We start from the raw sequence: 12,464 nt of genomic DNA, 5'->3' as shown, positions 1-12,464 counted from the left end.
CTTCCAAAAGTCTAAATATATGATTAAATGTCTTTTCTAAGGCGGAAGGTGAAGTCTTTAGAGATCCCGTCCATCAGCATTCCATAGAAAAATGAAATCATTGAAACATTAGAATAAAAAAGAAATTAGACTCATGTGTGTATCAGTTAGGTGTATCAGTACAGCGGTGACAAACTTTCAGGAGAGGTAGAGTACACCTAGACAATGGGAAATCACATAGCAATGCATGGTCGGAAACGCTTTCCTGACGCAGTAGTGACAGCACAAATCACAAGAAAGGAAGGACGCGAACAGGTTGAAGAAACATGTTTATTATCCTTAGTACAGCAGAAATCAAGAAATAAGAAAAAGAGATAACAATCGTCATAAAGAGGGTGTTCGAAATTACGACCTCGGACTGTAATGCAGGCTTCACATTTCCAGTGCATGGAAGATGCATGACACACGCTTCCTGCATCATGATCCCGGGTCTTAATTTTAAACACTTTCTTTCACGACGATTGTTGTCTGTTTTTGTTCTTATTTGTAGGTTTCTGCTGTACTAAACATAATAAAACATGTTTTGTGTCACTGTTTGTGCCCTTCCTTTTTTGCTTTCTGTGTCGTCACTTCCCCGCCAGGAAAACTTTTACGACCATGCATTGCTATGTGGTTTCGCATCGTCTAGGTGCTGTCACCGCTGTACTGATACACCGTGTATAAGGCAGAAGCAATTATATAAGAATCACATAGCAATCGAAGGGGGCAATTTTAAAATGACACAGAAGTCAAGAAAGAAAAAGAAAAAAGAAAGGAGAAAGTCAAGAAAAGAAAGAGAAAAAGAAAAGAAAGTCAAGAAAGAAAGGAAGAAGGCTACTAGACTTTCAGACTAGACTTTTCAGAAAGTCAAGAAAGAAAGGAAGGGTGAGAAAACATGTTTTTTATTCGGAATACATCAAAAACGAAGAAAAACAAGGTAAAGAGACAACAATCATCATCAAAGATGTTCGAAATTACGACCCGGACCGTGATGTAGGAACCATGCATCATGCATTTTTCATGCACCAAAGAAATGAAGCTCACATCACGGTCCAGAGTTGAAATTTGGAACACCTTTAAAGACGATCGTTGTTTATTTTTGTTCTTATTTGTAGGTTTCTGCTGTACTAAACATAATAAAACATGTTTTGTCTCACTGTTTGTGTCCTCTTTTTTTTTTTTTTTTTTTTTTTTTTTTTGTGTCGTCACGACCACGTCAGGAAAGCGTTTCAGTGCATGATCAATGCATTGCTATGTCATTTTCCATCGTTTAGGTGTACTCTATTTCTCCTGAAAGTCTGTCACCTGTACTTCTGTACTCATACACCCTGTATATATATTTCTTCTCATACATGGAACTTGATTAATTAATTCTACAGGAGAAATTGAATACTTTTGTTTTCGTTTTAGACCCAGATAAACTATTGTCACATTTTATTTTTCTTAATCGTAATTTGTGTAGAAGCAAAGGTTACACACATTTGTAAAATTTTGAGATCACATTTAAGAATAAATAAATAAATAAATAAATGAAAATCTGAAGGCTTTCAGATTTTATATTACGCCCAAAGGGGCACTATTTTAACGTTTTGTGTGTTACCTTTATTCATTAAATACATACTGAAGAATACGTAGCTCATATATAATTCAGAATTCATGAATAAGCCACAATAGAAAAAAAATAATACCCACAAATTAAAATATTAAAAATAATTTAAAAAATATAAAGTAATTAAAAAATAATAGCCAAAAATAATTAAAATCTCGTAAAATATCATCAAAAATGTATTGTTTCTCGTATATACTATACTTTATTCATACTGAAGTGAAAACAGTTTGAAGTGAAAACATACTGAAGTGAAAACATACTGAAGTCAAAACAGACCTTTGCAATGACTATGATATTATCATTACGAACTTTTATATTTGGGGAACACATGTATGATAAAATGTTTTAAAAAGTTTTCTTGTAGAATAGCTTTCATTATATATATATATAGATAGACACGTATAGAATTATTATCATTAACCTCGGGTTTTTTTTAGCCCAAAAGGGAGTTAGACGTAAAGGGCTATTCTGCGTTGATTCACTTTAAAGACAGTTGCCAGCAAATATTCTCGCCATCTATTATATTTAAAAAAACTAAATAATGAAGAGTCTGCATGAATACATGTACGTTTCTTACACTGTGAAAAAACGAAGGTACCTAGTGCCATCCAGTTTTGAATAACATAGTCCTCCAGCCGAACATGGGCATTCGAAAGCCCGAATTTTGAATTTCGAATTTGTTTTATTATCTATTTCAAATTTTTTAAAACTTTAACGAATTTTTAATCAACAAACTCAACGATTTCAAAGCGAGCAATGGCAACACTGTACGGGAAATTTTATTTTTTTTATCTCCAGCGAGCGAGACGTATCCGAAATTCTAAAGGTATGCTGTCTTGTTGTTTTTAAATACTTTGTGATATTGCTGTTGAATTGAATTTTATGTGGTTTAAGAGCGATGAACATGATATTTAATAGATAAAGGTAACATACAAAACGTTAAAAAAAAAAAAAAAAAAAAAAAAAGTCCCTTTTTGAGCGTAATAAAAAATTTGAAAGCTTTCGGATTTTCTTTTTTTATTGTATTATACATTATTCTTTATTGTATTATTATTAATTTCGGAATTACTGCAGATTTTTTTAGCTAGAGTTAATCCCTCTTTGATGAGTTAACCCTCTTCTTAGAAATCGGCAATTATTGACTTTAATCACGATTAATTATTGACTTTAATCACGTATGTACTAACTTATTTTTATGCAAGTATTATTCTTTTTAGTTTTCGATTTTAAATTGTACGTTTTTGGATGCAAACCCAGTACAAATTTTAAACTTCTTTTAAGTTCATTGCAAATTTTCAATCGTTTAAACACAGTCCTCTTAAATATTAACATTTCTTAATTTCATTTCAATAGTTTTACATTTGGTTTCCTAATAAGGTATTATAATAAAGTACTCATTTTATTAAAGCAATTTCATAATTCAAAAAAATGTTAAGGGGGCTCATATACCTTTAACCCCTTATGATCTTCGAATATGTGACTGTTGCAAGAATTGAGGTAACTTATTGATTTTAAAAGCAATTACTTCCACCTTTTTATGGCTCACTACATAATATAGCTGAAATCGTAATCAGAAAGTTTGTGTTGCCACAAATATTTCTATAATTTAATCGGCTTTGTGACAAAAATTTTCGTCATGTTTCCACCTTGTGCGCACAGTTTAAAGTTATCTGTTGTATTATTTAATTCCATAGTTTATATATAGCTTTTATAGCATTTGGAAACTACTGTAAACAAAAAAAACTGAGAATTTCATGTTAAATTTTTATTTCATTTGGAGTTGAGTTTATAAAATGTATTTTATTAAAAATATCTGTAATATTTTCGTGCATAAAATTTTTTAATATTAAAATATTCATCATATTTTTGGTTCAGTTAGAAAATAGTGCCCATATAAAGAATTCCATCCAACTTCAAGTATGTACCATTATCCATTTTTAAAATATCATGCGCGCAAGGTGGAAAAAAGACGAAACATTTTGTCACAAAGCTGATTAAATTACAAAAATATTTTGGCAACGCAAACGTTCTGGTTACTAGTTTCCAAAGCAGCTATATTATGTAGTCAGCTGTAAAAAGTTGGAGGTTATTACTTTTAAAATAAATAAAATATATCAATTCTTGCAACGGTCACATAATTCGAAGCTCATAAGGGGTTTAAGGTGTATGAGTCCTCTTAAGGCCGAAATAATAATGTTTTCCCATGATATAAATACACTACCATTGTATACTGAATGTACATTTGTATAATGAATTTTATATGTTGTAACATTCGCGTAATGAAATGTAGCCTAAAAACTTTGACTTTAAAAAAAGTTCATATACATGAAGAGATAATCATAAATAGAAAATTAATAATGAAATATATACATTTCTTCTTTTGAAAAGTTTTTTTTTCCTTCTTCTAAGAACTATTTTGAAAGGAAGCAATCAGAATAGTCTTAGAAATCGACGTATGATTTCAAGGGAGCCATATTTGGTTTAAATATGAATTTTATAGCATAAAATGCACTTGTTAATTTCCTTTCGTTAAATTAATGTTAATTACTTAACGATTAATTTTAAAGCTAAATCTTCTATCTATCTATTTACATAAATATTAAAAAATATTTAAAATGAAAGCAAAACTGAACGTTGGTTCAATTTTTGACAGATTACATCCAGCTATATTATCTTCTTCAACTAAAATATACTTATATCTATTTTTATGATATTGAACATTGTACGATCTATACAGCCGTTATTTAGTGCTTTCAAATCGCTTTCTTTAATTTTCGAAAGCAATAATGAGGATATCCATTATCCAAAAACGCTAATAATATTTTCTCAAAATTAGAAAATATTTTATAAATGCATTAGTTCTTTTTAATGAGATCTACTGCACGAAAATAAAGGGAAATTCAGAATTTTATTCTATTTTAAAATTTTATCGATATAACTATTTAAATATAGGTTTTACAATCCACATTTGGATTGTAATTAATTTGAAATCTACACCTGTTTCTAATGCTGTTAATCATTATAAATAGAAAACTTTCATTTTTACACACGTGCGGAAATGGATTTTACTTTGCAAATTTAGTAACATACAGCAAGGCAAAACTGCACAAGTCTTCATTCAATTTTTAACTTTCATTATAAACATACGAACATTCTAATGGAATTTTATCATAACTATAAGGGGATGTAGGATAAAAAAATTATCATGGAAGCAAACTTCCATGATAATAGCTTTAAAATTAATCGTTAAGTAATTAACATTAATTTAACGAAAGGAAATTAACAAGTGCATTTTATGCTATAAAATTCATATTTAAACCAAATATGGCTCCCTTGAAATCATACGTCGATTTCTAAGACTATTCTGATTGCTTCCTTTCAAAATAGTTCTTAGAAGAAGGAAAAAAAAACTTTTCAAAAGAAGAAATGTATATATTTCATTATTAATTTTCTATTTATGATTATCTCTTCATGTATATGAACTTTTTTAAAGTCAAAGTTTTTAGGCTACATTTCATTACGCGAATGTTACAACATATAAAATTCATTATACAAATGTACATTCAGTATACAATGGTAGTGTATTTATATCATGGGAAAACATTATTATTTCGGCCTTAATAAAATTATTTCGGCCTTAATAAAATATTTTGATAAACATAATAAGAATCACAAGCCAATAGAGCATTGCTCCAAACAACTGCTTACCTTTCAAAACTTTCCGTTCGTCGGCCCTTAACTGATTTATTTCACCGAACTATCCCGCTATCAGGATTCCAAATGAGGGATTTGAGGGTGGTTCGAACACAAGATGGATAATTGGTGGCAGACCTCGCATCAACTGCTGCAACCACTATCTTCTGCATTGTCCGTCATCTATCCTTAACTTCCCGGAAGGAAGGAACAGCGAGCGGAAGACAAATGTGATGAGCCCAGATTCAGTAAACATCCCTACCCTTGCTCTATCAGCAAACGACGCGGCCTTTCGAACGACGCCACTGGTCTTAGACGCCGCCAAACCCGGCTCAAATCCCAGGAGCTGGATAAGAAGCCCAGTTCTTGATATTACTCCAGACAAGGATGAAACAAAAATGAATTAGTCCTTATGCAAATAATAAGTCCTGCCGTTATTTTGGTTGTGTCTTATCTGTTCGATAAAATAATCATTTCGATTCCATGAAAATTATTATATGATAAGCACATGAATATTCAGTATTAGAATTAGGCATAAGTCTACTATGTTTAATGGAAAGGTTTAATACATTCGTCTAATCTGGATTTGAAATAAAATTCATCTAATATATATATAGAGAGAGAGAGAGAGAAAGAAGGTTACCAAAAAGGTGTGTATAAACATATTTTACCGTGAAAGACCGAAATTGGGGAATGTCGACTTTCACCGGAGAATATCAACATTCACCAAATACGTCGGTGAAAGACCGAATATTTCACTACATTCTTGTATATTCGGACCCTCACCGGTGTAGGTCGACAATCACAGATATGCTCTGGTGAAAGTCGAAAAGAGAGGTCATAAAGTGCCATTATAGTTTAAGTTGTTGCAATAAATAAGATTAGAATCACATAATTTAGTAAGGTTTTTATGACTGTTATTTTATTTTCTCATTTAGAACGTACTGTATAATTAAGTAAGTTTTTAACTTCTATTATTTTCCTTTCTCATTTTGAATGTATTGTGTGTTTTAGGTTCTCATGTTCTTAAGTTCTTATTTCAAGTTTCAAGTGCGTTTATTCGCGACTGAATTACGGAAAAGAAAATATAATATTGTTATATGTTCAACATTCACCATTAGTACATGGTGAATGTCGACATTGACCGGTGTAAGTCAGAAATAAGAGTATTTGGAATATATTTCGGACTATGTGAATGTTGACATTCACCGGTGAAAGTCGACATTCTCCAGATTTCGGTGTTTCACCGTAACATATATACATATATATATAAATTCAAGATCTTCTCTGTATATATATTTATGGAAGAGGTTACCAAATATATATATATGTGTGTGTGTAATAATTATACCTTTAGCGGAAGATTGAAAACAATTCACTTTTAGTCATGGCCGGAAAAACTGCTGCGTAAATGGTTGGGAATTACGGCGTAATGGATGATTGGATGACATTTTAGAAGCACGACCAGTTTAATAGTTAAACATCATTTATTCTTGAATGGCGAATTTTTAATACATAACTGTAGAAGATTAGGGAATGCTAAACGTGCCCCATAATTTTAGATATGCAATTAAATTTTAAATAATGACGAATAGCTACCAGATTCTGCACGACAAGCTGCAGGCGAAGAGTCCAAACAGAAAGAAACTACGCAGTTATTAGCTATTTATACAAGATAAGTGCACAAAGTACAGCTAATCTGTGATTAGTTAAATTTTGGGTTTTAGTTCCATTTACATCATCAGAATTAGATTTTTCTGAAAATGACACAGTGCAAATAGAAGTTACAATTTTTAGAATACAGAAGGGAAATTTACTTTTAAACTGCTAATTTAATCTTTTACATATTCTTTATTTTTGTCACATATAATATCAAGAGAAGCTTGTTGTCAAAGGTTTGGTTTAATTATAGCAAAGCCTTGAGAGCTATCTACCTAGAGGGAGGGATGACTTCGTGGAGGACTTTCTAAGAAAAACTATCTGGTACGATTAGAACCTTGGACCGAGGTTCGAAGTCACGCGATTAGAATTTTGGACAGAGCTACCAGTGTTCAGCGTCTTTACCGCTCGGCTGCTGGTGGGCCTGGCTTCAAAAGAGAATTGTTCTGGATTTATTTTCTTAACAGCTTTGAAACAGAATTTTATGTTGGTGTTTCAAACCTTTGGAATAAACTTATAGCAGGTGCGATATTACACAGGAAAGTCGCCACTTTTTCAAATAAAGCATTTTCAACTGTCAGTGTGCATCTAAGCAATAATAACAGTTAGTAAATGACGTTTGATATATGAGATATGATTAATAAAAATAGGCAAACACTTATCTCTTAATGCAAAATAATAATTTCTACCTTTTCTTTCGATAATTTTTAGTTATTTTCATGACGACAAAGCACATGAGGGCCTAAGGGGAGCGATGCCTTCTTGGAAGGCTTCCCAGCAGAAACTTGTTATCTACATTATACGCTGAAAAAAAACCATGAAAACATGTATTCAGCTAGCACGTTTACTGGAATTCGAACCTCAGTTGAACTAGCACTGCTTAGCTACTCTTACCGCTGGATCACTGGTAGGCCACGTTTTCGATAAAGTAATCATTTCTGTCTTTGGGATGTTGGAATAACAAATTGTAAATTTTGGAGACCGAAATTTTTGCTTGCCATAATTCATATCTCAGTTTGGATTTACTAGAAGAAGCTTGGAAAATTTTTGAACATTAGCAATGTTGTTAATGATGCATCTTCCCCTCCGTTCCTGTTGAATGCGTTGAAAAACCAAGTCTTATCTCTTTATTTACATCAAGTCCTACAAGCAATAGCTATTGACAGGGGCTTTTCACCCAACATTATTAATCAAGCAGTTAAAAAATTCTCATCTCAACACACTAAAAGCCACACTCTTATTTTAGGAGATTATAAAAATTCTGTTGTCATTCCCTTCTTTCCATCAATTAGCTATAAAGTTGCACATATTTTGCAGAAATTTAACTTTCGGGTTGTTTATTCTCCCATCAATAAAATTCCAACTTCTATACTCAAGGACCCCATCCCGGATATGAATTCCTGAGGTATTTATAGGATTCCTTGCCAGTGCGGTTTAATTTACATTGGCCAAACTAAGAGAGCCTTAAAATTTCGCGTCAAAGAACATGAGGCATATGTTAGAAAAAAGGAAACACTGAAGTCTTCTGTTGCTCAACATTGTTGGTCCGAAAATCACACTTTCAATTTTTCTGCTGCCAAAATTATTCAAAAAACATCTTCCATTGGAGAACTGGATTTTCTAGAGGCATTTCACATTCATAAAAATCTTTCTGTTCTAGTTAACGATCCTAATTCCAATCCAAATTTGCCTTCGGCTTTTAGAGAAATTATGTTTTAGTTCTGGTTTCGCCAACAGATGGCGCCACTTGCTTATTCTTGTCCAGGCTTTCTTGTCTTATCTAAACATTATTTCTTATCTTGTTCATTTGCGGTTTTGCAGCTGAAGATGATGGTTCGGTAAAACCATCGAAACTAGTCCTGTGAAAATTTTGTGAATTAACGCTGATTTTTGTTGTTTGACTTCTGAATCCTACAAGTTCTTCAGAAAGCACTACAATTTCTATTATTTTCCACTTGAAAAAGATGGACTGGACATCTAAACTCTATTCAGCAGTAAAATTTTCCTTATTTATGTCAATTATTACAATTATAGTCACTTATTTACTATCAAACCGCACAAAGTAATTTATTTTCCTCAAGCAATGATAGCAGTGTTTATTACACACAAGAATTACCTTTTAAAAATGTCCTCTACCATCTTTAATCAGTTTTCAGTTATGCTAATTCACTGCAAATTAACTAATTTCGAATTTTTATTTAATCGTAAGTATTTAAATTTCTTGTTTGTATTATAAGAAATAATATTTAAACAACATACGCAAGAATTTAATAAATATTTCAATAAAAAGTAGATTTTATCGAAACATTTGGATTATTTTTGCATGTTCGGCTTTGTTGCAAAATGCGCTCAGGTACACAGTGATAGTCAGCTAAGGTTACGGGCGTACGAGTGAATTCCATTTTTTCGACGTCGAGAGCCTAGGGGTCACCAAAAACAGTTTTTCTTTTTTTTTTTAAATTTAATGGCGGGCACTTGCGTATTTAGCAGTGGCTGCTCCTAAGGATAGAAGTCGTGGCCATTTTATTCTGGTGACACCTAATAGGCGACCATTATTCCCTCCTATGAAGGGTCGGACAGTTAGAATCATTCCTTCTCCAGGAAATGAACCCGGGCCCTTCAGTGCCGCAGTAGGCTTCCCTAACCACTATACCGTTTCGACGGTGATTATAAAAAAACTTATCCATTAATCCTTGACCAGCGAATTGGCTTCTTGGCGAATACCAAATACTTAAATGTTTGCATGTATAACCTGCCTCCAATTATTCGCAATCACTGCACATAATCGCTGTCAAATACCAGAAAACATTCCCGAAAACTACCTCGAAAAGCAGGAAGACGGTTCGCGAGAGAAACAGCTTTCCTAGTGTGTTTGTTACCAAACTCCCTCTTTACGCCTTCGCTTTTTATTTAAATCTCGCCTAATTTAGATTCTGGTAAGATTGATGGAACAAATAGTAGTTACAGGAGAGAATTAACATAAAAATAACTTGCTAATTAAAATAACCTTTTACAATGAATGTATACACCTGCTATTTGCAAAACAGGTGAATTTAGTATTACACACAAAAGAAGTCTAGTGTGGGCTAACTAAGTATGTCTAAACTTGTTGCTTATACACTTACTTCTGTATATGTACTCATATTTACTAAACGGAATCTATTTGTAAGTATTAAACATCATTTAAATATTAAAATATCGAACTCAATTATGTTTGTTTAAACAGTTATATAATTTATTTCCTCTTTCCTGTAAGCAATAAAATATTCTTAGCAGAATGAACGTAGCATGGTCTTGTTAATTAATCGAATTAAGTAAGTATTGACAAAGATAATGACTGATAAATGCAAAGAGATAATGACTAACAAATGTCATTTCACGTTTAGTCATGCTCTTTAGATTTTCAAGGAAAACCTGAACGAGGCCTTGTTCCAAAGTTAATACCCTCGCGATTTCGTAGCCACCCTGCCAAGAACCTGAAGGTTGTCTCCATGGCTACGGAGGTCACACTTCGTTGCCAGAGTTCACGGACTGAAATAAGACCCGAGGGCAGGAATACTGCTGCTGATGATGAGTCTCTTGAATGATTAGTTGATTAATTCTGATTGTAGGTGGCGTTAAATGATGTCGTCAGGCGCTGCATTAATCACTGAAATGAAGCATGAGTGTTTTTGGGTCCCTACGGTATTCAGTTTGATGGTTTATAGGAGTAAATGTCCTGATAACTGATTATTTGTGTTAAATTGCTAATATGTCTGCAAAGCTAATTAGTTAACAAAAGTTAAAAAGCGGAAAATATAATAATTTTAAAAGAAATGTTATGCGTTAAAATTTATCGCAAGGTTTAACAATATTCCATGAAACCTGGCAGAAGTTCTATGAATATCATAGCATGTTCGCTTATCAATAAACAAATGAAAAGTTTCGACGTAAAAATCAGCATAATTCAGCAAAAAATCAAATAAATAAAAATTGGGAAAAAAAAAACAAAAAAACTGATGGGTTTCAGATTTTAAGGGTTTGCTAAGGTTTTTTTACACTCTTGCTGTGCTCGCATATGCTGTTACAGTCTCTCCCACTAACCCTTTTTTTGGCTTTTTAGCTTTATTATTAAGTACAGTTTTCTTCGCAGTTACGACATATGCAATTCAACAGCAAATTACAAAAGTTTTAGAAGCAGTATACGTTTAAAATTCCCGTCGCAGCGTTCAATGTTGCCACACATTTTTATATTGCTTTCGGTCTTTTCACAGAAAACTGAACCATACCAATGTTCAGTTTTCTTACTAAGATGGCTTTACAATATTTTGTTTATTATTTGTTTGTTTATTATTAACATTCTCTGTGTTTACTTTATTTATTAAATATCACGTTCTTCGAGCTTACGCCACAAAAAAATTCGATTCAACTGCAGTATCACAAAATATTTAAAAACACCATATATTTAGAATTTCCGATAGACAAATTCGCAAGCTGTCGAAATAAAAATCCTTTTTCCCGTACAGCTTTGCCACTGTTATCTTTGAAATCATTGATTTTGGTAATCAAAAATTCGTTGAATTTGCAAAATATAGAATAGCTAATAAAACAAATTCGAAATCCAAAATTAGGTCTCCAAGGTGCCCATGTTCGGGTGGAGGACTACGTTATTCAAAATTCGATGGCTCTAGGTACCGCCGTTTTTTGACAGTGCGAGACACATCCATGCATGTTTTTTATTATTTAATTTCTTTAAATACGAAACGGGACTATAATATTTGGTGGCAACAGCTTGAAAAGATATAAAATACTTTTAAGTATTTCGGCGAAAAATGTCGTTTGGAGACTAATATCCCCTTCTGTACTAGCGTCCCTTTTGGGCTAAAAATTACTAATATTACCAATATTACTAATATTTTTCTTCATCTCGCTGTATCTATTTTTCATGCGAGAAGAAAGTTATCAGCGGAGCGTACTACAAGACATAGAAGACGTACATTTGACGCCCGTTCTAATTAATTATAAAAGATAAGAAATAATGAAAGTTGTTGACAAGGATAATTAATGAATGTTAGAACGCATATTTGATACAATCAAAGAACTTCACACAGCAGAAAATACAGAATGTTGTAGATAGCAAAATTAAAGAATGCGAAAGACAGATTGGGGCTTTATTGAGCTACTGAACGATAAAAAGTATTTTGTAGGCATCGACAATTTATTGCTATCTAAAATAATGCACGTATTAAGAATAATTTCAGGTATATACTAATATCGGTTTATTGGAATATAGTATTAAATAACAACAACTAAACTAAAATAATGCAAGTCTATAATTTTGTTAAAAACCTTTAACTTTTACTTTATATTTTTGAGATTTAGTAGGTTATTTTAATATATATTTTTATGTTTTTAAAACATTATAAGTTTATTTTAATACACTTTCTGTTTATGTTTATAAAATTTAATAGGTTTATTTTAATACATTTCTGATTTATGTTTTCAA

At 32.1% G+C, this 12,464-nt stretch overlaps 1 protein-coding gene across 2 annotated transcripts in view; it reads right to left on the bottom strand.

Moving 5' to 3' along the window:
• The window catches only part of LOC118184528 (LIM domain only protein 3-like), a 428,883-nt gene that overhangs the window by 340,768 nt on the left and 75,651 nt on the right, over positions 1-12,464 (bottom strand). The window contains exon 1 of one of the 2 annotated variants that reach the window (XM_035354215.2): positions 5,336-5,514. The exons of the other annotated variant lie outside the window; for it this stretch is intronic. The gene's annotated coding sequence lies outside the window, so the exon portion shown is untranslated. Of the gene's footprint in view, positions 1-5,335; positions 5,515-12,464 lie in introns of those variants that run through there. 2 annotated transcript variants of the gene reach the window in all.

Source organism: Stegodyphus dumicola, chromosome 8 (genome assembly GCF_044657685.1).
Source record: "Stegodyphus dumicola isolate Sdum_Otavi_A_Nest chromosome 8, ASM4465768v1".
NCBI lineage: Eukaryota > Metazoa > Arthropoda > Arachnida > Araneae > Eresidae > Stegodyphus > Stegodyphus dumicola.
Note: the sequence above shows the minus strand (reverse complement) of the source record. Positions and strands in the feature narration are given on the sequence as shown.